The sequence below is a fragment of the Ornithorhynchus anatinus genome, chromosome X5, assembly GCF_004115215.2.
Source record: "Ornithorhynchus anatinus isolate Pmale09 chromosome X5, mOrnAna1.pri.v4, whole genome shotgun sequence".
NCBI classification, from domain to species: domain Eukaryota; kingdom Metazoa; phylum Chordata; class Mammalia; order Monotremata; family Ornithorhynchidae; genus Ornithorhynchus; species Ornithorhynchus anatinus.
In genome coordinates, this window is record NC_041753.1 from 22,676,901 (window position 1) to 22,704,805 (window position 27,905).

Here is a 27,905-nt window from a genome sequence, read left to right on the forward strand (position 1 = left end):
ACATTCCAAGCACTTAGTACAGTGCTCTGCACATAGTAAGCGCTCAATAAATACTATTGAATGAATAGCAAGTGCTTAATAGGTACCTTACGTAATTAAGTATTAAGTAACTATTGATTGAGTAGAACCCCCCCACCCAAGTTTATATTTTTATAGTAATTCCTGCCTTTCAGGCCACCCTGATGAAAAGCACTAATAAAATTTCCCTGATCCAAGACAGCCTGGTGGCATTCTTCCCAAATCCCAGATGCCCCAAAACTGATATAGAGAACCCTGATGGCCTGCCTACCTTTGCAGTCTGACTTCCCCTGCCTCCCCTAGACTGTAAACTCATTGTAGGCAGGGAACATGTCTACCAACTCTGCTATAGTGTACTCTCCCAAGCGCTTAGTATAGTGCTCTGCACACAGTAAGCACTCAAATATGATTGGTAGAATTAGTCTAGTCCTGGCTCTGCCACTTGTCTGCTGTGTGATCTTAGGCACGTCATTTCGCTTTTCTGTGACTCAGTTACCTCATCTGGAAAATTGGGATTGAGACTGTGAGCCCCACTTGGAATAGGGACTGTGTCCAATCCAATTTGCTAGTAAACACCCCGATGCTTAGAAAAATGCCTGGCACATAGTAAGTGATTAATAAATATCATTATTATTATTATTAAGCAGCATGGCTTAGTGGATAGAGCATGGGCCTGGGAGTCAATCAATCCCAGGTCTACCACTTGGCTGTGTACACATCTGTAATTTATTTATTTATATTTTCTGTCTCTCTCTCTCTCTCCATCCCCCTAGGACTGTAAGCTCATTGTGAGCAGGGAATGTGAATGTATCTGTTTACTGTACTCTCCTAAGTGCTTAGTACAGTGCTCTGCACACAGTGTCTCAATATGCTTAAATGAATGTGACCTTGGGAAAGTCACTTCTCTGGGCCTTGGTTACCTCATCTGTAAAATGGCAATTAAGAATGTGAGCCCTATGTGGGATAGGGACTGTGTCAAACTTGATTATCTTCTATCTAACTCACTGCTGAGAACGGTGCCTGGCAGATAGTAAGTGCTTAATACCCCAATCATTATTATTATTGAACAAGAACCTCCAAAACACCTCATCCCTTATGGTTACTCACCTTGATTTCAACCTCACCACCTCTATCCCACCCCCCATACCCAGGAAAACCTAGCCGTCCTCTCTGTATTTTTTGCTTTTAAAGTCTGGACTCATTTACAAAGACCTCAGGGATCCTGGCTCCATTTCAGAGCTGCTTCCCAGTTTTTCGCTCCTGCTGTAAAGCAGCTTGGGTTCCAAGGTCAGATTTGGAGGTGAACTGGAATGGACAGACACTTCCAGGGTTTGCCCGGAACCTGAGCAGAAGTCTAAGGTAAGAAAATGGGGGAGGGCAATAAAGGAGTGATATCCTCAGCCGGACTGCTGCTTCTTCCACCTACATTCTTTTTCTTGTTGAAAGGGGCCTCCGGGAGGTCTGTGACCATGCCACCGTCACCACTAAGTTAAGAAGCTAGTTTCCTTTACGGCCAATGATTGATGAGACTGTGACTGCTGACCATGAAGCAAAGCAATTTCACACTTGAAAAGGCAGTGATAGCAACCTCTGCTTTTTGAGGGTGTGGGAGCACCAGAGGAAGATCAAGACTCTACCCCGAGCAGGAGGGGAAAAAAAAAAACGAACCGAGAAGAGGGGGTTGGAGAGAGGTCAAGAGACTGAGTGGGATGTAAGGCTGAGGAGTTTGATGGGGGTGGGAGGTAGTGAAGCTAAAAGACACATGTTCTGGAAGGTTTACTGGAACGGGTCTGATTAAGAGCAGAGGACCTCCCTTTCCCTTTCTGTTTCCAGAAGTGAAATGGATTGTCTGCAAGAGTCCTTTGCCCCACTGAAATGGTTGGTAGTCTGAAAAAAAAAAAAAAAACTCAAGCAATTCAGTGGTAAACCTTTGGGTAGTCTCTTTTCCTCTTTTAATGGGAAACATTAAAAAAATGACATGGGTGGTCAAAAAAATGATCATGTCAGCAGTAGGAGAAAAATGCCTAGGCTAGGAATAAATGGAGAATTAGGGGGTCTGAAGGCTTGGTTGTTTAAAGAGTCTCTATAGCCCTGCTACCACAAAACAGTTTAGAATCCTCCATGGGACCAACATCTTAAAAAAAAAAAAAAAATCTTACCTCCTAACACCAACCAGCTAACCAGGCAAGACTTGGAAGACAATAGTCCTGAGACCTTGTGTTAGGGGAAAAAAAAAAAATGTACCAGATAAACCAAATTCCATTAAGAGATTTTCAAGGGACTCATGCAGCAAGATGGTTCAGCACTATGGTTTAGCCAAAACACCAGCAAGTTTCCAAACCCCTTAGGTATAAAAGGCAACCCACAGTCATCTTTCAGAGTAGAAAGATGAAATCACGTCTTGGTCCAGATCCTCATATTGCTTTCCAAACATCTCACCTCCTGGGATTAGGAAGCACTGGGGGAAAACTGCATGTGGAATGCAAAGGGTAACATGTTCCGCTTCTTCCAGCAAACATATAATTGCTCCTTTATCCCCCCCATAGATGTTGTGGAGCTCTAATGAAGTGTATTTGGTCTGCATTTTTTCCCAAGTGGCAAGTGTGAGGTTTCCCCTCCCCCCACCTCCCTTTTGGTTTCCTACATGGAAAGTAAGTTGTTATCATAATAGAGTCATGTTTGGGAAACAACTGGTAAAAGCAAGAAAAGAATGATGAAGTCTTAAGTGAGAGGATCATTTTGATGAAAATGGTTCCAAACAGCTCTTTAATCATGAATAAACCCTGCCCTGGTATATTCCGCTAACGGGTTACAGATGTATCAGACAAGCTATTGCCATAGGGATGGGCCAGAAACTTAGGTCTGGTTGTGATTTAAAAGGGTGGAAGCCTGGGCTTTCATTTCCTATGAAACATCATCTCTGCAACATCAAGGCGGCTGCAAGGCAGGAACAAGAGTCTCTCATTATCCCCTGCCTCTTGTAGCGGGAGCAATTTACCTGGGAGAAAAGGGAGAGAGACTAGTGATAGTTTCCCTTGCCCTTCTGAAATCCAAAAAGCACCAAAGCTGAAGCCAACAGAAAGATGGATTTAAGGATTTAATGCATTTGTCTTGTGGGGCTTGGGATAGGAAAGAAACTGGAAAGACTGTTTAGCTTGGTGTGTGGAGCCTGGAACTTCATCTGTGGTTTGCATGTGGTCTTTGGCTGTATGACACTGGGCAGCAAGCCTGTTTCAAATGATCTCCAGAGGAGAAGCTGAAAGGGGGGGGGGGGGGGAAGTAGCATAGTTCCTCTCAGGAAATGGAATTTTATTAGAATTTACTTACCACCTTCCAAGGGGATCAGTTGGAACACAAACTACAGTGGCTCAGTTGTGTGCTCGGCGAATAGATAAAATATATCTATTTTAACGTTATTTGTTAAGCGTTTGCTATGTGCCGGACAGTGTACTAAGTGCTGGGGTAGATACCAGATAATCGGGTTGGACACAGTCCCTGTCCCACATAGGGCTCACAGTCTTTTAACTGAGGCACAGAAAAGTTAAGTGACTTGTCCAAGGTCACCCAGCAGATAAGTGGCAAGCCAGGATTGGAACCCAGGTCCTCTGCCTCCCTGGGCTCTGTTCTTTTCACGGGGCCATGCTGCTTCTCTACATGAGTCCAGCTCCCTGTTTCAGAGCATAAAATGGTAGGTATCCTGTCAAGACTCATGTCTGAGTGTGCAGGGAAAGTCAAGTGCTTTAGGAAAGTTTCAGCAGCAGGCCAAGGAAGTTCTAGAGCAGAAGCTGACCTATAAATAGTTGAAAATATCAGTAAGTCAGGATGGAAAATCTGCACTGCCCACCTTAACCCAACACAGGGTTGGCTCCCATCAGGATTTGGTCCATATCCATAATTTCTTTACTTATAGTAATGTCTGTCTCCCCCTTTAGACTGTAATCTCATTTTGGGCAGGGAACACATCTACCAACTCTTTTAAACTGTACTCTCCCAAGTGCTTAGTACAGTGTTCTGCACACGGTGAGCACTCAATAAATACAATTGGTCGATCAGGACAGGTCCAGTCTCGACATGCTGAACCTCTCAAGCCCCTGATGCGTGAGGAGCTCAAGACAGGCATCAGGAAGGGTAGAGAAAGGTGCTCTCAAGTTAGAGACACAGCTCCATCAGATGACACTCTTGGGAAAGCAGAGGGCTTAGCGACTTTAACAGGGAGACCAAGTGTCGGGTAGGGGCTGGGAGTGACGACAGACGCTAACAGAAGTGAAAGGAGGTCCTTCCTGCATCCCCTGAACTCAGCTGGAGAGAGACTGTTGCTTCAGGGTCACGGGTTTCCTCCCTTGACTCACCTTACCTTATGTACTAGAGTTTAAAAACAGGCCTCATCCTTTTCCCTCAAAGTAATTGGAGGGAAACGAGGCCCACACTCTGGCAACATCAGGAGATGCATCGTGCAGAGAGACCTGAACCCGATTCCTGAAGCAGCGCGGCTTAGTGGAAAAGCACAGGCCTCGGAGTTCAGAGGCCTGGGTTCTAATCTTGGCTCCTCCCCTTGCCTACTGTGTGACCTTGGATAACTTCTCTGTGCTTCAGTTACCGCATCTGTAAAATGGGGATTAAGACTGTGAACCCCATGTGGGGCAGGGATTGTGTCCAACCTGATTAGCTTCTACCTACTCTAGTGTTTAGTATAGCACCTGGCATATAGTAAGCCCTTAAATATATCATGGGGAAAAAAAGAAAAAGACGTTTGTGTAAATTGTTTTCACTCTTTCTTCCCTTGTCCCCACCCCGGCCTCTGGCATCCGAGGAGGTTGTCCATGTGATTCCGAACGCCATCTCTTCAGGGACATGGTAAATACATGCTGATCAAATCTGTTGAGTCCAACTTAAGTCAGACAATGCCATCTAATATACATATTCAACAGACCCTAGCAGGTCTACTGGTAGGAGTTTTAGAAACGGAAGTCTTGCACAGGCATTCAATATGTTCAGATACAAATTAATCAGGTCCAACACTTGATATTCACCCCACAGCACATAGGTACACATTCATAATTAATATCTGTCTCTTTCTCTAGCCTGGAAGCTCCTTGTGGGCAGGAAACAGGAATCCAATGATATTGTATTCTCTCAAGAGATAGTGCTGTGCACACAATAGGTGTTCAATAAATGCCATAATTGATTTAAAGTAGTACACTGCTTCTGTCACATCAGGAGAAATTCAAGAAGATTGCGGGAAACAAAAGAGCTTGTTTCTGCACTGTTGAACACCTTCTCCAATATTTTAATCCAGAGGTCACTAGCACCATGCTTAAAGTTCAGTTTCCCGTAAGTAATGGAGTAAATTTTAACCAGTGTAAATTGGTCCCCTTTATAATGGTGATGAATTATTGATCCAGTTTTGCTAGGTGATCCCATGATTCGGATTGAAACAAAGTTTGAAAAAGAATTCCTGGCCCCTAATCTTTTGTTGCACTCTATCCAAATCACCCTCTACAAGATAGCATTCTGGCTGCAATGCCTGCATATAACTGGATCTTGAGGAGTATTGTTCTTGTGCGCCAGCTGAATAGCTTACTTCAAGAAATTATGCTCCGAGTGATTAAAAATATAAATGCAAATAAGGCTGCCGCGAAAACCCAGTTTGGTCTTTTTCTCTAGTTCCAAAGATTACCCCTCTCCAGTTAAAATAACCTATGACTGAACCTGAAAATAAAGCAACCTATGATCTTTTTGGCTTGTTCGTCCCATGTTCTTCGATTTTTCCCCATCAACGGATTTAGAAGAGTAGGGCAAGTGCCAAAATCTAGAGTTTTCAGAAACTGTTTTTCCACTCTCACAATGCTATCTCTGTTCTTTCCTATAAAGATCCAGCATTAGAGCAGAGACTCCCACTCAAATCATATCACTGGATATTCTTCAGTGTCCCTGGCCTTCATTTGAAAGGCAAAAGGGGACACACATGGTCTTAAATTAAGAACTTCTAGGTCCCGTTGTTTTCTTGCACAATATTATAGCCAAACATAATTGCAGGTGCAAAAAACTGTATACACTAAAAGGCTAGAGGCTCTTTATAAAACTAGTTTTAAGTGCATTTGCCAGGGAGTCAGAAGCAAATTATAGGCTATTGAGATGATTCATCTGGATTTTTTTCTGGAGTTCAAATGTACCCTCCAGCTGTTTCTTTTTTATTAGATTTAAATCTTGAGCTGGAAATTGCTTTTGGCATAAGCATATTTTTGCCGTTTGAACAACATTAGACTATTGGTTCCCAGACTTTCTTTCCTCAAGGACTCTCCTTGGCAGACTACATTTCACAGTTCTAACTTCACTTTTTTTTAACCTAAATTTCTTCGCAGCTCTTCCAGTGCCTTAAAAAAAAAAACAACTTTACTTTCAAATCTTTGTTCGGTCCACCTTTCCTCTGCCCAGAACCAGCTGAACACTGGTGTAGAGCCTGGGGCAAACACAGGACGTCAAAACTGTTGTCTTGGGCACTCCAGAAAGGATTCACCTCTGGCTCCGCACCACCTCCTCCTCGCGAAGGCAGCTCAGTCCAGTTCAAGGCACTGCTCTTGGAAGTGGGCAGGAGCAACGGAATCAACCCATGGGTTACTGAGCACTTTGTGTGTGCAGAGCACTGTACTAAGCACTTGGGGAAGTACAACAGAGTTGGTAGATGCAATCCCTGCCCACAGGGAGCTTGCAATCTAGCAAGGGCTGATGCTTGAACTCAGGCTAGAGCACTCTGAAGGAACAGAAGTGGCACAAAACAGTCTGGCTTAGCGGATAGAGCATGGGCCCGGGAGTCCAAAGGACCCGGATTCTAATCCCAGGTCCGGTACTTGTTTGCTGTGTGACCTTTGGCAAGTCACCTCACTTCTCCATACGTCAATTCCCTCAACTGTAAAATGGAGATTAAGACTGTGAACCCCATCTGGGACATGGACTGTGTCCAACCCAATTACCTTGGATCTATGCCAGTGCTTAGTACAGTGCCTGCTACATAGTAAGTGCGTAAGTACTATTAAAAGAAAATAATTCCTCCTTCTTTGCATAGGAAAGCACTAGCTATGCACTCTCCTTGGGGTTCAGGGCCATCTGGGCCATGTCAGGCTCCTCCTGTACCCCATTTCTTCACTTCTCATCTCCAGGCAGGAGAGAGGAAGGAGAGAATTGCTACCAAAAGCCAGCAAGCTATCTAGCCTGGTGAGACAGCTGGTGGGGGAGGGGGAAAACTGTGTGGCCACCTCAGTGAGGCAGAATCTTTCATCCTTTTCAAAGATACTGGGCCACCTAGGCCACTGCCTCTGGGCTCCCAGCAGCCTCACCCTCTCAACAGCACAACAAGAGGGGGAGGCTGTAGCCACCCCCACTTCCGTTGGATGGGGGAAAACTGGACTCAACATGTTGCCGCCAGTCTGCTCGGCCGGGTCTCTTCTTGTGACAGCTTGTTTGCAGCAATCACTTGAGAGGGGTATTATATAACTCTACTGTTCGCCGTCTGGGGTCGGTGACGTGTTTTTCCATTCCTCCATGCATCTGAGTCTAGCTGTTTAACTGCAAATTTTCCTATTAGATATGGCCAGCCCTTTTTAATCAGTATTTAGAGGCTCAGCCCAGCTCTTTCTTGAGAAACAGCCTCTTGTCTTTATCTACTTGACAATTTCAAATTTTACTGGTTTATTTGTGTCATGGTCAAGGACACCCTCTCCCTTCCAGGGTTCTGAAACAAATTTGCAGTTTGCCAAGTATTAAAAAAAAAAAAAGTGGGCACACACAGACCAAAAAAAAAAAAAAACAAAAAAACAAAAAACCCCATATATCAACCACCTACTCCCCAGAACAAGACTCTAGAAGCTGTTTGGACATGAAAAGTCTCTTGCAAAAGAGTGCTTTGCTGAAATGAGTGTGAGTCAGAAACAGACGGCTCAACTTTCCCTTACAATAACCAACAGTTTTAAGATGGAGGGGGAAAAGGGCCTGGGCAAAAATATAACCTGGGCTCAAATCAACAGCTTAAGACATATGGAACCCTTTTGTCATCACATTCTCTGGAAGAGCCTTACCCTAGGGATGCTCCTCAATGAAGGGAACTTCAAAACTTGGCGCAGGGATTAATGCTGGCAATCTTCTATAGATGAGCCCACTCACAGGACTGAGCCATGGAATTTATTATGTGCTAACGCGGTCATCGGGCTGGACATCGAAGTCAATCGACTGTATTTATTGAGAGCTTACTGTGTGCAGAGCACTGTATTAAGTGCTTAGGAGAGTATTAACAAGTCAAAACTGTAAGCCCGGTGTGGGCAGGGATTGTCTATTGCTGAATTGTACTTTCCAAGCGCTTAGTACAGTGCTCAGCACACAGTAAGCGCTCAATAGATATGATTGAATGAATGAATAATGTAACAGACATTTCCTGCCCTCCAGAGAACACTGCAGGACAGTCTAGCTCTCCTGTCACAAGCAGAGGAGAAGTTATATTCTGTTCTCCTGGTTTTTTTGGGGGGGGGTTTTGGAGTGGGGGGGCTGTTTAATGGTATTTGTTGTGCACTTACTATGTGCTATGCACTGTGCTAAGTGCTAGGGTAGGTACAAGCTAATCAGATCCCTGTCCCACAAGGGGTTCATAGTCTTCATCCCCATTTTCCAGATGAGGGAACTGAGGCAAAGAGAAATGAAGTGACTTGCCCAAGGTCACACAAGTGCCAGAGCCAGGTTTAGAACCCGGGTCCTCCCGTCTCCCAGGCCCGGGCTCTGGCCCCTGGGCCCAACTGCTACCCGCAAACTCCGTCCAAAAAGAAGGACCAGTCTACGACTGCTGATGATTCTGGAAGAGCCTGTTGTTGACATGTGGAGTCAGAGCCACTGTCTCACAGACCGACTATCATTTATTTTGGGAGCAGCAGCTCCCGCAGAGACAATGGTGGTCTTGCATCCACAGGGACAACTTCGGGACCACACCAAGTGCTGACTGGGGGGCTACAGCGGCAAGACTTTCCTTATAGGTGGCATTACTGTAGACCCACAATTTCCTTTCCATGGCAGGAGCCAGGGCCACCCCCCCCCCCGCCCAACAATAGCCTCTTTGTGGGTACAGTCCCATCCCTCAGCTACCAACTTCCTCCTCTAGAACATAAGCTCGTCATGGGCAGGGAACGCGTCTGCTAATTCTATCGTATTGGACTCTCCCAAGCACTCGGTACAGTGCTCGGCACCTAGTAAGTACTCAGTAAATACTATTGATGGATTGATTGAGAGGAGGTCATAGTTTAAGAGGGTGCCAAGACTTCTTTCACTTCAAATTCACCTCTGCCCTTTTTTCAGTAGAAGCAGCATGGCCCAATGGCAAGAGCACGGGCTTGGGAGTCAGGACATGGGCTCTAATCCCGGCTCTGCCACTTGCCTGCTGTGTGACCTTGGGCAAGTCACTCTAACTTTGCTGTGCCTCAATTACCTCATCTGTAAAATGGGGATTAAGACTGTGAGCTCCACATGGGACAACCTGATTACCTTGTATCTACCCTAGCACTTAGAACAGTGCTTGGCACATAGTAAGCGCTTAACAAATATCATCATCATCATTCAGTTTAGCAACATTACAGTCTCCTCGATTCTTCACTCTGTTCAAACTCACGTTCATTGGGTTCCTAGATCCTGCACGTTTTTCCACACTGCCCACCTCCCTTCGCCTCTCTCCCTCTTCCCTAGCCACTCTCCTAATTCATGCCACTTGTACTCACTGCCCCTCCCAAGCCAACCCGTTCACTGCACCTCATTATCATCTCTCCCACCAACTTCTTGCTCAGGTTCCCCCTCTCCTGCTGAGAATTCCCTCCCCCTTCAAGTCTACTAGTTCTCCCCATCTTCAGAGCATTGGGGAAATTCCACCTCTTCCCAGAGGCCTTCCCTGCCACTCCTCCCCCACCATAATTACTTTGTCTCCCCCATTCACATCCTATCTTCTCAGCACTTTTTGAGCTCGGACCTCTCACTGAACTTTTCTACAGAATTCCCATTCTCTAACCACTTTGTATTGGTAAGTTATTTTATGCCTCTATCCCTCATTAGATTGGAAGCTCCTCGTGAGTAAGGATCACATCTTCTACCTCTATTGGCCTCTCCCACACCCTTTGGGCAGTGCTCTGTCCAAAGTAGGTGCTCTATGAAGACTAGTGATTTATTGGGAGCCACTATTTTATATCAATGTCTGTCTCCCCTTCTAGACTGGAAGCTCGTTGTGGGCAGGGACTGTGTCTGTTTGTTATACTGTACTCTCTCCCAAGTGCTCAGCACAGTGCTTTGCATGCAGTAAGCGCTCAATATATACAATTAAATGAATGAATGAATCCTGTACTCACTTCAGCTATTTCAGATGGGCCCTTCTTACATGTGAGATGATCTTTCTTCCCCAGCTGCAGAGACTGGTTTTCTAATGTCCCTCTATGGGAGCCACGCTCTGTGGCCAAAGATTTACCAAAGGGCTCAAGTTGCCCAATTTCCTATTCAGAAACCCTAGTGTGGGAGCGGAGCTTAGGTAGCCTTTCTACAACAAGTCACTGTTGCTTGGCCCCTGCTTTGTAGCAGCAAAGAAAAAACTCCTCCATGTTTCCCATCTGATGAGACTTAAGCCAGCCACTGAGCCTATCCTTGAAACAAATCCACTTACCAATCACAGATAAGGGATAATGAGATACTTACCCTGTAGTAAGTGAATTTGGGTGGATTTACATGATTTAGGGAGTGAGTCATCATTTCACATTTAATTTTGCCTTCCTTTGAAATCATAAAGCAGAAGAGCTCTAGTGACTCCCAGGTATGATCTTGGCAATTCTGTCTGTGGACTGCCCTCTCCTCTTTAGGGTCTCAGAAAAACAGTGGTCTAGAGAGCCTTTCCAACCACGCCATCTACTCAAGAGCTTTTTTGGGAGACTTAAAAAATAAAATAAAATCAGAGCGATTATTCTTGCTATTTCTGAGCCCAAATATACTTCAATCAGTGGTATTTGAGTGCTTAATATATGCAGAGCACTGTACCACGTGCTTGGGAGAGTACAATATAACAGAGTTGGTAGACACATTCCCTGCCCACAACAAGCTTACAGTCAAGTGTCCGGTAAAAGGGGAAGGCAGACTGCTCTAAGATCCTCTGCACAGTCCCTGAGGATGTATAATAATAATCTCGGTACTCGTTAAGCGCTTACTAGGTGCCAAGCACTGTTCTAAGCGCTGGGATAGATACAGGTTAATCAGGTTGGACCTGGACCCTGTCCCAAGTGGGGCGCACAGCCTTACTCCCCATTTTACAAATGAGGTAACAGGCCCAGAGAAGAACTTGCCCATGGTCACACAGCAGACATGCAGTGGAGCCGGGATGAGAACCCAGGTCCTCACTCCCGAGCCTGTGCTCTATCCACTAAGCCACGGAAAAATTGGGTTGCTGGAGAGTAGTGCTTTGGTTTACTACCTGATGAGTTGGACATTTTGGGAAAAGTATTAACTCTCAGACCACTAGATTATTTAGCGCACTGCTGCATAGTATATACACAGAACAGTCTGCTGTTGGTCAAGTGGAAAGACCACTGCTCTGGGAATCAGGAGATCTGAGGTCTAATTCTGCCTCATGGGGTTGTGCCAGGAGTGACCAAATCTCGTGTTTTTTTGTTTTCTTTTTCAATGTAAATAGGTAAAAACCCTGTGTCAAGCACTGTACTAAGCACTGCGGTACACACAAGCTAATCAAGTTGGACACAGTTCACGTCCCACATGGGGCTCACAGTCTTAGTCATTTTACAGATGAAGTAACAGGCACAGAGAAGTGAAGTGACTTGCCCAAGGTCACAGAGCAGATGCTTGGCAGAGTCAGTATTAGAACCCAGGTCCTTCTGACTCCCAGGCCCCTGCTCTACCCACTAAGCCACGTTGCTGCTCATTGATCAAGTTCTGAGCTTGATGTGGGCAGGGAACATTTCTGCTTAGCAGCTCTGTTATATTGTACTCTGCCAAGTGCTTAGTACAGTGCTTTGCACACAGTAAGTGCTCAATAGATACCATTGATTGATTACTGCTTAACATCATTATTTTTCAACTATCATTGCTCCCTTCTCAAAACCAAATTGTCCATCAGAGGTCTTTCGATGATGATCAGGCATGTTCATCTTCAAATATAAAGAAGTTGAAAGAAAGAATCCACAGCAAAGAAGTTAGCCAAATGAAATTGAAATCTAATATTCAAAAGAGATGAGTCTACCTTCTCTTGTTTACAAAATAAGGATACTGGACAGGGACTACATCATTCTCTAGGATTTGACGGTTGACTTCATTGTAGGAGTTGAATAGATGATGAATGCTAAATAATAAACTTCTCAGGGCGGGCAAAACATTTATCAGGTTCCAGATTACTCAACACTGATCTGGCTGGCAGCATCAGAGTTCAAAGGGCCTTGCCAGAACTTGTTCCTGTCTGCAGAGTGAAGCAGGGCTGGGTAATAATAATAATAGTATTTAAGTGCTTACCATGTGTCAAGCACTGTACTATGTCCACCTATTCTACACAACCACACAAGCAGCAATCTAGTATCAAAATATGATGATTCCAACCCTTGGAGACGCTCTTTTAACTCAACAGGCATAGATCATCATCAAAAGTCCTAGAATATCTCCTCCAGAGGCTTCTAAATGCACTGGAAATACCTACATAAAAGAAAACATGAAGAGGAATATAAACCACTTCTCATAATCCAAGAATTATGGATTAACAATTAGCCTTAAAACCAAGGTTAGGCACCAATATGTACGTAAACACGCACACCCACGACCCTATCAGCACGACAGAGCTGAATGCTGAGAATAAAGTGGGGAAAAGATGTACCAAAACACTATAAGACCACAACCCTCACTACACTGCCAATGTACAGATTTCTAATACTCTGCTCCTCTCTCCAAAGTAGACAGTGAGAGACTGTGCCCCATCTTTATGGCAGGTGTGAAGAAATATAAATTCTCCTTAAATCTGTTTCTCTCAGATTGTATGAAACAGCATTCAAATTAAACTAAGAAAGAAAGAAAGGAAAACCATCAAGCCCACAGGTACGTCTTCTTTCCATTTCCACCAAGCAAAAGCCCCTCCCTAGAGTCGTTCCGTTGAACTCTTACCTCGGTCATGCTGAAAAGCAGTGAGGACCATTTTCGAGTCTTCTGTGAGCCTGTCCTGCCCTCTGCTGGGATCGGGAAATGCATCCTGAGAAATAAAAGTGATTTAATGGGATTACAAGTTACAGGGAGACTCCCTTTTAGCCTAGGTAAAAATGAAAAATTTTTAAAAAGAGGTATTACCCTCCCAAGCTCACAGGATAGAAATCAACTTGACGATTGTGGTAATGATTATCTTGCAGTGCTTTAAAACGAGACTACCCAAACCGATTTTTTTATGGTATTTGTTAAGTGGTTACTATGTGCCAGGCACTCTACTAAACCCTGGGGTAGATACAAGTTAATCAGGTTGGCACACAATCCATGTCCCTCACGGGACAGCTCGAAGTCTTAGTCCCCATTTTACAGATAAGGGAACTGAGGCCCAGAGAAGTGAAGTGACTTCCCCACGGTCACACAGCAGACAAGTGATGCGCCAGGATTAGAACCTAGGTCCTTCTGACTCCCAAGCTCCTACTGTAACCGCTAGACCTAGGTGGTTCCTAGGACTTTTGCCAATTAAGCAACCAATAGTATTTAACTAAGTGCTTTCTGTTGAGCAAAGAGCTTAAGTTAGTGCAATAGAATTAGTAGACTTGATCCTTGCCCTCAAGGAGTTTGACACTTTGCTAGGAAGAATAATTAAAAGATGGAAAAAGAATGTGTGTACAGGAGTTGATGCTTAATAGGGTATACTAAATAATAATAATTATGCTACTTGTTAAGCGCTTACTATGTGCCATGCACTGTTCTAAGCTACTAAATGTTGAAGCATGTTGTATTTACATCCTTAGATGGAGCAGAGTATTGAAGTGGCAGATGTGGGGAAAAACTCCAGGTAGGAGGATGGGTTTGAGGGTACAGTGAGAAAGTAACTTGAGAGAAATGAAGAGTGCAAACTGGGGTGTGATGGGAGAACAGAGTTGGGGGGCGAGGCGGGGAAATGAGTACTTTAAAGCCAACGAAGAGGAGTTTCTGCTTGATGCAGAGAGGAATGGAAAACACTGAGGTGCTTAAAAAGGAGTGGGGAGATGTATGCAGGACAGTTTTAGAAAAGTAATCGAGGCAGCAAAGCCAAGGGATAGTCTGGAGACCAACGAGGGGCTGATTAATCAAGGTACCGGAGTGCTTACTGTGTGTGGAGCACTGTACTAATCCCTTGTGTGGATACAAGAGAGTTGGTAGACACGATTCACCAGCACAGTTATTTAAGTGCTTACTGTGTGCAGAGCTTGGGAGGGTACAATACAACCCAGGTGGTAGACATGCTCCCTGCCCATAAAGAGCTTACAGTCTAGCTGGGGGCTGGGAGAGAGACATTAAAATTACAGGTAGGGGAAATAGGAGAGTATAAGGATACGCACATAAGTGTCATGGGGCTGGGGTGAACACTGAAGTGTTTAAGGGGTACACAGCCAAGTGCCTAGGTGAGGCAGAGATGATTGAGTGTCAAAGCTGATGAGGTAGGGAGTTTCTGTTTGATGCAGAGGTGGTTGGGCAATGACTGACAGTAGTCACAGAGGAATATGAAGAAGGCCTGAACTGCTGTAGTGATCCTTTGAGTAGAAAGAGGAAAGAACAGATCCTGGACATGTTATGGGAGGAAAAACTGACAGGATGTGGCAACCAACTGAATATGGGAGTCAGAAGAGAGGGAGAAGTCAAGGATAATGCCAAGGTGGTGGGCTTCTGAGATGGGGGCATTGCTTACTATAATGAGGAAGTAGAAGCTTGAGGTGCAGTGGGGCATCCACATAGAGATATCCTGGAGGCAGGGAAAAAAAAAAAGAATGCAAGATTGCAGAGGCGAGAGGTAAATTTGGGAATCTTCCACAGAGAGGTGTGGAAGTGGATGAATTCTGCGAGAATGGAAACCGAGAAGAGGTTCCAGAACAGAGCCTTGAGGTACACCTGTAATTGGGGGGGGGGTGAAAGAAGTAGAAGGAAATTTGCTGAAAAAACTAATATTAGGAAGTGTTTCTAGTAGAAGGGAGTGGTCCACAGTGGTTACAGCATTCAAGAGGTTGAGGGGGATTAGGACAGAGTAGAGTGCGGTGGATATGGCAAACAGGAGGTCATCAGGGACCTCAGAGAGAGGAGTCTCGGGGGAGTGAAAAGGGAGGAAACCAGATTGTTCAAGGAGTGGGGAAAGAAATAGGCCAGTAGCCAGATGAGGTAGTGAGAACCACAGAAAGTTATTTTAGGATAGGGGAGATGTGGGAATGTTTGAAGGCAGAGGGGAAGGAGCCAACAGAGAGTTGTTGAAGCAGTTGAAGATGGTCAGAGTAGGAAGAAGAGTGGGTACAGATGTTTTTAGAAGGTGAGATGAGGTTAGAGACAGCTGGGAGAGCTATTGAGATGGGGAAAAAAAAAGCTAAAACTTCGGATGTGAGGATGGAAAGGGGCTGACAATTGAGAGCTTAGATTTTGTCAACAGAGTAGTTGGCAAGACCTTCAGGGGCAAGAAGGGGAGGTGAGGGTAATAGGAGTTTCAGGAAGTTGCTAAAGGTTTGGAACAGTTGGTGAGAGCAATGGGCGAGTCAATGAGGAAGGAGAATTCATGTCGCTTACCACAGAAAAGGGCAGAGTTACAGCAAGCAAGGATGAGTTTGAAGTTGCCAAAAGTCAATCGGATCCCTTGATTTCCTCCAACAGCATTCCGTGGCATGAGTGCAGGAGTTGAAGTGATCCAAGGTTGGAGGTGTGGGATGATAGTGGGATGGGGACAAGAGGGTTGAGTTGGACTCCCAACTTAGCATCCTATCTCTTGATGCACAAGTGGTGCATAATAGCCCGGGATAAATGGAGGGCGTCTGGAGATCAGAGGTCTCCGAGGAGGGAGAGAACCATTTTGCGTCAGGGGGAAGGATGGATGCCACGAGTTTTCAGTTCTTCCCCTATGTTTTTTGGACAGAAGCCAAGTAGCCCATAAGCACCCTATAAAGGGACACACGCTTGAAGAAGGGAAACACTCCCCCTTCCCACCGCACACACACATAGGAAGTTAGAGTCTCAGAGCAAAGTGAGTCTGAAAGTACCTAGTAATCTTTGAACCACACTGAGAAATACTGATTAAAAAAAAAAAGAGAGAGAAATAAGTATTCCACTCTTTGCCCTTAAACTCTCATATGTAAAAGCCAATATGTATGACCTTCCCAACTGCCATTTCCAGGAATGCTATCAAGGGAGCTCACATTGTCTACTTGGAAATCGGGAGATACGCCATGCTGCTTGCAAAACCCTCCTCCTGTTCCAGCCTTTCCTTGTTGTGCTCATGTTCCAGCTTGGACTGAGTGCTGTGGGAAGAATCCCGTTGCTTTTGTGGCCTTGCATATGTCACCCTCTCAGCAGGAGTTCCACATGGCTGGAAAATTCCTTGCTGGAAATCATTTATGAACTTAAAAGTCAAAGTCATCAGACAGGTTTTAGAACACCACCGAAGGTCAGTGGCAGGGCAGACTAGCTCTAAAGTCAGTTCCAGATGCTCTTTTAGTTCTGGGAAGCAGTATGGTCTAGCGGAACGAGCACGGGCCTGGCAGTTAGAGGGCCTGGGTTCTAGTGCCAGCTCCACCGCTTTCCTGTTGTGTCACCTTGGGCAAGTCACTTCACTTCTCGGTGCCTCAGTTTCCTCATCTATAAAAAAAAAGGGAGTTCAAGACCCGTTATCCTTATTACCTAGACTATGAGCCCCATGAGGAACAGGGACTGCGTCAGACCTGATGATCTTGTATCTATCCCAGTGCTTTTCATTCTTTCAATTGTATTTATTGAGCTCTTTCTGTGTGCAAAGCACTGTATTAAATGCTTGGGAGAGTACAGTCTAACAGTAAACAGATACATTCCCTGCCCACCACAAGCTTACAGTCTAGAGTGCATAATAAAGTTCATGGCACAGAGTAAGCACATAAATATTTTTTAAAAAAAAGTTACATCCACCACTTTCACCGGCTCCAAGCAGCTCCATAGGGAGATGTCAAGCAATCCTATTTGAATGCTTACTTCAGGCAGTCCTCATTTCCCCTGCCCACCCTCCTGCCTGGGTTGCCTATGGACTGTATATCCCTTATGTATTTTGATTCTCACTCCAGCCCCACAGAACTTATCTCCATATCTTTATAGTCTAGTTCCCCTATCTGTAATTTATTTTAATGTCTGTCTTCCCCTGTAGACTGTAAGCTCCTTCTCAGGATCGTGTCTACCAACTCTACTGTATTGTCCTTTCTCCAGTTCAGTGCTGTAGCATGGCCTAGCGGAGAGAGCATGGGCCTGGGAGTCAAAAGGACCTGGATTCTAATCCAGACCACTTGTCTGCTGTGTGACCTTAGTAGAGAAGCAGCGTGGCTCAGTGAAAAGAACACGGGCTTTGGAGTCAGAGGTCATGAGTTCAAATCCCAGCTCTGCCACTTGTCAGCTGTGTGACCGTGGGCAAGTCACTTAACTTCTCTGTGCCTCAGTTACCTCATCTGTAAAATGGGGATTAAGACTGTGAGCACCACGTGGGACATCCTGATTCCCCTGTGTCTACCCTAGCGCTTAGAACAGTGCTCGGCACATAGTAAGCGCTTAACAAATACCAACATTAAGTCACTTCACTTCTCTGTGCCTCACTTACCTCATCTGTAAAATGGAGATTAAGACTGTGAACCTCACGTGGGACATGGACTGTGTCCAATTTGATTACTTTGTATCTACCCCAGCTTTTAGAACAGTGCCTGGCACCTAGTAAGTGCTCAACAAATGCCATTAAGTTGAAAAAACGTAAGGACTCAAATACCACCAATTGCAGAACACAACAGAGATGGAAGACATGATCACCGCTCACAAGGAGTTTTACACTCTAACAGAGGCAAAAGACATAAAATAATTTACAAATTGTGGGAAGAAGGGCTGGAACAGTAGCATATACAAATCAATAGGTACTATAGTGCAACAAGGGGTTCCGATTGTAAGTGCCAAAATGCTGAGGTCGTGAGAGAGCGTTATGATAGTTGGAAGGGGATTGCTCAAAATGAGGAGGTGGGATTTCAGAAGGGCTTTGAAAAAAGGAGGGGGAAAACTGTTAGAAGGAAGAGGGAAACCCAGGCTGGAGCCCAGGCGTTGGAGTTGGGAGAGAGTCTAGAATCAGTGGTATATACTGAACGCTTGCTATGTGCACAGCACTGTATTAGAGTTTGGAAGAGTCCAGTCTAGAGTTGGTAGACACATTCCCTGCCCACAGTGTCAGAGGCACAGTGAGAAGGAGAGCTTGGTGAGGCGGTGTGTAGTAGGAGAAAAGTGTGGCTAGGTAAGAGGGAGAGAGCTGATGGAGTGTCATGACTCAGGCCAGCCCACAGGGGTTTCCCCCAGTGGGCAGAACCATTCATTCAGTCATATTTATTGAGCACTTACTGTGTGCAAAGCGCTGTATTAAATGTTTGGGAGAGTACAAGAAGAAACATAATAATAATGTAATAATGTTGGTATTAAGCGCTTACTATGTGCAGAGCACTGTTCTAAGCGCTGGGGTAGATTCAGGGTAATGAGGTTGTCCCACGTGGGGTGCACAGTCTTCATCCCCATTTTACAGATGAGGTAACTGAGGCCCAGAGAAGTTAAGTGACTTGCCCACAGTCACAGAGCTGCCAAGTGGCAGAACCAGAATTCAAACCCTTGACCTCTGACTCCCAAGCCCGGGCTCTTTCCACTGAGCTACGCTGCTTCTCAGGATGTCCCAGCCAGAGTAATCACAGAGCTGGAAAGACCTCAAGTGATCACCTAGTCCAGCTCCCTACTTTTTTTTTTAAAATGATATTTGTTAAACGCTTACTATGTGCCCGGCGGTGAACTAAGCACAGGGTAGATACAAGCTAGTCAGGTTGGACACAGTACCTGTCCCACACAGGGCTCATAGTCTTTATCACCATTTTCCAGATGAGGAAAGAGGCACAGTGAAGTGACTTTCTCAAGGTCACACAGCAGACAAGTGGCAGAACCGGGATCAGAACCCAGGTACTTGACTCCCAGGCCTGAGCTCTATCCACTAGGCCATGCTGCTTCCCACCCTCCACGTAGAACTCTCAGGCAGGATGAAAATCTTAATGATTCCCTAGTGATCTCCCATCCAAATTCTAGCCACACTCAACCTTAGTACCAAGATTAAATTATTGCAGGTCAGCGACGCTGTGGAGCTAAAGTCGTTGGTAAATTATCTTCTCCTTTCAGTCTTTCTTGGAAAGTAGGAGGAAGCCCTAAAGACTTTTTGGAAATAATTAGTCACATTCTTCCAATTCTTAACTAAACATTACATGACCTTAAGATACTCCCCAGGGGTGAAGCAATCTCTTCAGGGCCGAGTGACAGAGAAATGTCCTTTATTCCTGTCACTGGCAAGAACAGTTTAAATCTGCCTTGATGCTGCCTGCCACCCATTGACCAATTTATTCTACCCCTTCTCTTCCCCTTCCATTCCACCTCCCATCCCCACTCACCCTACCATCTTTTAAACTTCTGTGCCCGAGATTTTTTTTAATGGTACGTTAACCATTTACTATGTTCCAGGCACTGTACTAAGCTCTGGGGTAGATACATGCAAATCAGGTTGGATACAGTCCATGTCCCCCAGGAGGCTCACAATCTGTAAAACCCCTATTTTACAGATGAAGGAACTGAGGCCCAGAGAAGTGAAGTGACTTGTCCAAGGCCACAAAGCAGACAAGTGGCAAAGCCGGATTAGAACCCAGGTCCTTCTGACTCCAAGGGTCGTGCTCTATCCACTAGGCCACAAATGGCGATTAAGATTGTGAACCCCATGGGGGACAGGGACTGTGTCCAACCTGATTTGCTTGTATCCACCTCAGCTCTTCGTACAGTGCCTGGCACATAGTAAGTGCTTTACAAATACCACAGTTATTAACACCAGGATGCACCATCAGTCCAAGTTGGAAGAGGATAAGGATCCACACCTCAAACTCCAGGTGTGACCCTTATCCCAGGAACACCTGGTCACTGCCAAATTCTGGGGTTGTCCTCTCTCCTCCTTCGCCCCTCACACCCCAGAGATGTCTTCAAACCTCATGCTAGGGTGTCCTTGGGAGTGAGTTCTCAAAGGTTGCTATGATCTGATATACTGCCCTGGAAACAATAGGCATTTAATAAATAATCGTTCACTAGCTGACTGGGTGGATCTTCATCATCATTCATTCAATAATATTTCAATAGTATTTGAGTGCTTACTTTGTGCAGCGCACTGTACTAAGCAGTTGGAATGTACAATTTGGCAACAGATAGAGACAATCCCTACCCAATAACGGGCTCACATTACTTTTCATTGGGTGCAGAACACTATTCTAAGTGTTTGGGAGCAGTCAGTATAAGAGTACATGGCTCAGTCCCTGACCTAAACTTAAAATTTAATAGGAAAGACAAGCAGACACAGATGTGATAATAATGTTGGTGTTCTTTGTTAAACACATGTAATGTGTCAGGCACTGGGGAAGATTTTTTTTTGGTGTTTGTTAAGTGCTTACCATGTGCCAGCCACAAAGCACTGGGGTAGACACAAGGTAGTCAGGATGGATGCGGTCCACATCTCACATGGGGCTCGGTATTAACCCCCATTTTATAGATGAGGTAACAGGCACAAAGAAGTTAAGTGACTTGCCCAAAGTCACACAGCAGACAAGTGGAGGAGCTGGGATTAAAACCCAGGTCATCTGATTCCCAGACCCATGTCTTTTCCACTAGGCCCTGCCACTTCCCATACAATCAGACAAGACATAGTATCTGTACCAAATGGAGCTCACAGAGGGAGGGAGAACAGGCATGGAATCTCCATTTTGCAGATGACATAACGAAAGGACAGAGAAGTCAGGTGACTTGCCCAAGGTCATACAACAGGCAAGTGGTAGAGCTGGGATTAGAATCACAGTCATCTGACTGCTAATCTTGTGCTCTTTTCCTACTGCTTCTCAATACATACAATGGGAATAAAAATAAAATTATAAATGCAACTAGTAACAATAGAATAAAAACTGACTTCACATAAGTGTTAAGGGTGACTTATGGGATGAAAAGAAAATCCACTTTCTTGCTCTGGGAATTATTCTCCAAATTGATCAGAAAATAATTCCTAGAGGAAGCAGGTGGCTCTTCAGGAGGGCTTTTGAAGGTGGTCAGCAAGAGGGGGACAGCAATGTGTTTTTGGCAGATTTCAGGAAAGGAGCAGTTCCATGCAGTGGAAAAAGCATGACCAAAGGGTAAGAAACAGGAGAAAGAAGAGTGAGGTACAGTTAGGAGGGAGGAGTGCAAACTAGAAGTAACAGAAAAGCAGCATGGTCTGAGTCAGAGATCCTGGGTTCTAACCCCAGCTCCATCACTGATCTGCTGTGTGATCTTGGACAAGTCACTTCACTTCTTTGGACCTCAGTTCCTCATCTGGAAAATGGGCCTCATGTGGGACAGGGACTGTGTCCAACCTGGTTAGCTTGTATCTTCCCCAGCAGTTAGTATAGTGCTTGACACAAAGCAGATGCTTAACATGTCCAAATAAAAAAAAGGGAAAGAAAAGAAAGATCACAGTATTGAGCCCCAAATATTTCCTCCATTTTCTTCCCTATTGTGGAGATAAGCCATTAGAAATAGAGGGAAAAAAAAATAGGTGGGACTAAAAGATGCTTGGAAAACTCTTTACTTGTGTAGGCATATACTAGTCAGTAAGCAGGAATGCTCAGGCAAAACTGTAGGTCAGCTATTTTAAAACCCTGAACTGTCAAACAGAAAGACAGTTCTAGAGAAAGAGAGAAGAATGGGGGGAGAGGGGAGGTGGGAAGATGACAAGAATCCAGTTCAGAATGAGGCTCAAAACCTAGGAGAGAAAAGTGTACCTAGGTAAGAGGGAGAGAGTGTCATAACTCAGGCCAGCTCACAGGGGTTTTCCCCAGTGGGCAGAAACATTCATTCAGTCATATTTATTGAGCGCTTACTGTGTGCAAAGTGCTATACTAAACACTTGGGAGGGTACAAGAGATATCACAAGGATGACCCAGCCACAGTCAAAAAAGAAAAAAGAAACTGAGGGTTCCAGGTAGGAGGGAATACTTTCTCCAGTATCCCTTAACTTCCTCCTTGCTTCTCTGTCCTGCATTGTCCTAACTCTGCACATTCAACTCATATGTTGAGCTTCCCATCCAGCCTCCCTCTTTCCTTCCTTCTTTAGCCCCTGTAAAGTATTGGCCCACCAGGAATTGACTGTCCTAGCTGGACCCACCCAGCTGATAAAGCTGATTTATAGTAGGTTACAGGATCCTCATTGCAACATTCAGGCCATCCCCCTTGTGCCCCCCCCACTCCCAGCCCAACTCCTACTCTTCGCTCTTTCAAACTGACCATTGCCCTCATTGATTTTGTGCTTGTTTTCGATTTTTAGAGGAAATGACAAAATCCATCCCTCCGTAACTGTGCCCTCTGACAAAGCCTTGGGATTTCAATAGCTCCTTTTTGCCTAAAATTTTTGAAGATGGTCAATCATGCTACACAGTTTGACAAATGTCTCGAGAGAACCTACAGTCTCTTCTCCTCGCCTGGGTTTCTGTGTTATTTTATGGGGAAGTAGATTTACTAGATTGTAAACACTGAACATGTCTACCAACTCTGCACACACTAAGCACTCAAATATCATTGACTGTCTTCGGGTTGCACTTTTGGTGCATAATTCCCCTATTAAACCCAGGCTGTTTTGATCTTTTTTTTTGTAGATATTTAAGAGCTTATTAGGTGCCAGGCACAGTACTAAATGCGGGATAGGTACTAGTTAAATCAGGATGGACACAGTCCAGGGCTGCATGGGATTCACAGTCTTAATCCCCATTTTACAGATGAGGTAGCTGAGGCACAGAGAAGTTAAGTGACTTGCCCATGGTCACACAGCAGACAAGTGGCAACGTCGGGATTAGAAACCAGGTCTGGGCTCTTGTCCACTAGGCCACTCTGCTTCCCTAGATCACTGGACCTGAAAAATTGGGTTTAGGGCAAACTCAAGTTGCTTCTCACTGATTTCCCAGCTAGCCGGTCATATTTAAGGAGCACTTACTGCATGCAGAGCACTGTACTAAGCATTTGGGAGAATACAATTTAATGGACATACTCCCTGCCCACAGTGAACCTACTGTAAATCATCAAACTGTAGCCTACAGAGGTAAAGGTCATTCTTGCTTCTACTGGATGCATCTTACTTGATCTCTGGTTAGCCATTTTCTTGCCTAACACTGCAACCCCATCTGATAACGTGCTCACATGTTTCCAAAACAAGTCCAAGTTTTGATCTTTGGATTTCCTTGGCTCTTTTTCAGAAAGGGGGTGGAGGGTGAAGTTAATCAACTGAGATCAAGAGGGGAAAGGCTCTTAGATTTTGATGGAAGGAAAGTAAATGAATAATTTGGATAAAAGGGGAGGCCCAAACCATGCTGAGATTTTCATCCTGGAAAAATGTCAGCATGAAAACCGGTGGGCTTTTTGACATGCCTCAGATTGTGAGCCCTGTTGGGGCCAGGGAACTGTGCCCAGTTGGATTATCTATATTTTCCCCCTGCTCTCTTAAGCACACCACCATTCTGTCCACTGAGCCACACCTTCAGTGTCCAGGTTGATTTTGGAACTGCAGTGTTCCACCAATAGGTGCAACTCCAAACTAGGGAAAGAAAACCCAAGGAACTTGATCTGGTCAGAAGGGGAAGCCTGTTATTTTGACCTTATCCTCACTCATCTCCCTCACCGACCCTCACGTTCAGTCTGTAATGATCCTGCCGGTTCTACCTTCCCATCTCTAAAACCCATCCTTTCGTCGCCATCCACACTGCTACCCTGCTGATCCAAGCACTTATACTCAACCTCCACCGCTGCATCGGACTCCTCCCTGCTCTCCCTGCCTCCCGTCTCTCCCCACTCCAGTCCATACTTCACTTTGCTGCCCAGGTCATTTTTCTACAAAAACATCCAGTCCGTGTTTCCCCACTCCTCAAGAACCTCCAGTGGTTGCCCATCCACCTCCACATCAACAGAAACTCCATACCATTCTTTTTAAAGCACTCAGCTTTCTCCCTCCTATCTCACCTGGCTACTCTCCGACCACAACCCAGCCCTCACGCTTCATTCCTCTAATAATAAATAATAATAATGATGGTATTTGTTAGGAGCTTACTATGTGCCAAGCACTGTTCTATGCTCTGGGGTAGATACAAGGTAATCAGGTCGTCCCACGTGGGGCTCACAGTCTTAATTCCCATTTTACAAATGAGGTAACAGGCACAGAGAAGTTAAGCGAGTTGATTACTCCAATCAATTGAATGTACTGAGTGCTTATTACGCGCAGGGGACCATACAATAACAGAGTCGGTAGACACGTTCCTGCTCACAATGAGCTTACAATCTCTAGGGGAGAGAGACCTTAAATATAAGTTATGGATAGGCACAGAAATATGGTTAAGTACAGCACTTGCTGAGAGGCTAAGGAAGGGGTGAATAAAGGGTGCAGATCCAAGTGCAACAGAGAAGGGAGTGAGAAAGCGGGAAATGAGGGCTTAGGAAAGGCATGGTGGAGATGTGTTTTTAATAAGGTTTTGAATGTGAGGAGAGCGATCGTCTGTCAGATATGAAGAAGGAGGGCATTCCAGGCCAGGGGAAGGATGTGGGTGAGAGGTCAGCAGTGAAATAGATGAAACTGAGGTACAGTGAGTAGACTGACGTTAGAGGAGTGAAGTGTGCTGGCTGGTAGCAAGGTGACATAGGAGGGGGCAAGGAGATTGATTGCTTTAAGGCCAGTGGGAAGGAGTTTGTCTGATGCGCAAGTGGATGGGCAACCACTGGAGGTTCCTGAGGAGTGGGGAAAAACATGGACTAAACTTTTTTTAAGAAAAAACAATGCCGGCAACAGAATGAAGTACGGATTAGAGGGGGAAAGATAGGTGGCAGGGAGAGCATCAAGGAGCCTGAGGCAGTAGACAAGGCAGGATAGGATAAATGCCGTAATGGTTTGGATGGAAACGAAAGGGCAGATTTTAGCAATGTTGTGAAGGCTGAACTGACAGGATTTGGTGACAGATTGAATGTTTTTGTTGAATAAGAGGATCATACTGAGGTTAAGGGCTTGTGAGACAGGAAGGGTAGCGGTGCTGTCTACAGTTATGGAAAAAGTCAGGGGAAGGGCAGGGTATAGGTAGAAAGATAAGGAGTACTGTTTTAGACATGTTAAGTTTAAGGTGTCTGCAGGACATCCAAGTAAAGCTGTCCTGAAGGCAGGAGAAAATGCACAACTGCAGAGAAGGAGATAAATCAAGAATAAAGATGTAGACTTGGGAATCACCCACACGGTAAATGAAGCCATGGGAGCAAACGAGTTGTTCAAAGAAGTGGGTGTAGCTGGAGAATGGGCGGGGACCCAAAGCTGAGCCTTGAGGGACCCCTCACAGTTAGGGGGAGGGAGAGGAGTAGGAGGAAGGGAGAGGAGGGAGGGGGAGGAGGAGAAGCCTGCAAAACAGATTGAGAATGAACAGCCAGAGAAATAAGAGGAGAACTAGGAGAGGGCAGAGTGAGTGAAGCCAAGGTTGGATAATGTTTCCAGGAGAAGGGGGTGATCAAGAGGGTCAAAGGCAGGTGAGGGGGTTGAGGAGGATTTGGAAAGAAGTCATTGGTGACCTTTGAGAGGGTAGTTGCTGTGGAACAAAGGAAGCAGAGGCCAGATTGGAGGAGGTCAAGGAGAGAATTGGAGGAGAGGAAGTGGAAACAGTAGGTCTAGACAACTCACTCAAGGAGGAGCTATGGAAGCAAGAGGGGGATTTTTAGGATAGAGGAGACATGAGTATGTTTGAAAGCATTGGGGAAGAAGTCTTTAGAGAGTAAACAGTTGAAGATGGCAGTCAGATCTGGCAGTAGGGGGTCAACGGATGGCACTAAAAAATTCCAAACACTCTCTTGCTACTCCGTACACATTTTTAATTTAAATGACCATAAAAAAACCCACCAATGTATATTTACCTCGTGGGAAAGATTAATGCTTGTATTTGTCCATTTGTGGGCATATAATAATAATAATGTTGGTATTTGTTAAGTGCTTACTATGTGCAGAGCACTGTTCTAAGCGCTGGGGTAGATACAGGGTAATCAGGATGTCCCACGTGAGGCTCACAGTTAATCCCCATTTTACAGATGAGGTAACTGAGACACAGAGAAGTTAAGTGACTTGCCCACAGTCACACAACTGACAAGTGGCAGAGCCGGGAGTCGAACCCATAACCTCTGACTCTGAAGCCCAGGCTCTTTCCACTGAGCCACGCTGGTATTAATGGTATTTAATGGTATTTGTTAAGCACTTACTATGAGCCAGACACTGCAATAAGTGCTAGGGTAGATATGAGATACTCAGGTTGGACACAGTCTCTGTCCCACCTGGGGCTTGCAGTTTAAGTGGTGGGGCAAACAGCTATTCAAGCCTCATTTCACAGATGAGGAAATTGAGGCATAGAGAAATTGTGTGACTTGCCCAACATCACACAGCAGGCAAGTGACAGAGGTGGAATTAAAACCCAGGAGAGTACAACAGCTGTGAGACAAGTTCCCTGCATTAGAGCTTACAATCTCCCAGATGCCCCACATAGAACATTAGCTGTGTCTGCAATAATCTTATATGCACCCTACCCCTTAGTTCACTGTTTGGTACATAGAAGGCACTTAGTAAGTACCATAACCAACTCACACTACTAAACTTCAACTCTAGGGATAGAAAGTCTACGTTTGAAGAGGCGGGGATCATGAAACCACACGATGGGAAGCAATAACTCAGTCTACTCATTGGCCACTAGATGATGATAGTGAATCACCAAAATAAGTGAGCAGACCAATGTCTAAGGGACAGGGCAAAGTTTCTGAACAGAAACAGCGTGCCATACCCTGGAAAGAAGATACTCTTTAGCTTTCTTGGCTAATATTCCAAGAACCATATAAGAACATATCCCATTTTCTCCTCTATCTTCATCACTGCAGCATTCTCTTGCCACCACTCATTGTCCCTTTATTGTTGTGCTATCCTCTCCCGAGGACTCAGTACAGTACTCTGCACACAATACGCACTCAGTACAAGTGGCTGACAGTTCATCCAAGAAAACCCAGTTTTATAGACCTACCAGCAGGAATACCAAGAGATAAAGAGACAGGGAAAAGAGCAGCTCCATCTATACACTCGAGCCACACATCTACTTCCATTTAGTCATATATATATATACACAAACACTCACCAGATAGACAAGGTGAAAAGGAGCCACGGCCTTGGTCAACAGACCTCAGGAAGAAGCTGGTTTTAAGTTACTGCTACAAGAGCTAACAGTGTGGAGGTGGAGAGAAGCCCTCTTAGGCACCCTCTTTAGGAAGGAAGACTTACAGCTGTGTCAGTGAAAGGAGTTAGGTCCTGGAGAGAGGATAGTATAGAGAGAAACAGGTCATCACCTGACCCACTTTGCCACTGGCCTGCCTCAGAGTTGGAAGCTGTGGATTTTCCCAGACAGATTTTCAAACTCTCCCCAGCTGTGAACTTGCCATTTTTCTCTAATCTTCCCTAATACTGTGTCCCACCCAGGATATAAGGTGGACTTCTGCCAGCTCACTTTCCCCCTACCAATGTATTTAATATCGCTTTGTATTTTCCACACCCACTATTCCCCACCAAA

General features: G+C 45.1%; 1 long non-coding RNA gene across 1 annotated transcript; it reads right to left on the reverse strand.

Moving 5' to 3' along the window:
• Nucleotides 1-2,742: 2,742 nt before the first annotated feature.
• LOC114808136 lies at nucleotides 2,743-27,595 on the reverse strand. The gene is made up of 3 exons (XR_003756018.2): nucleotides 27,477-27,595; nucleotides 13,180-13,264; nucleotides 2,743-3,016 (listed from the first exon to the last, which is right to left on the reverse strand). It is a non-coding gene; the product is annotated as an uncharacterized LOC114808136 (long non-coding RNA).
• Nucleotides 27,596-27,905: the final 310 nt, after the last annotated feature.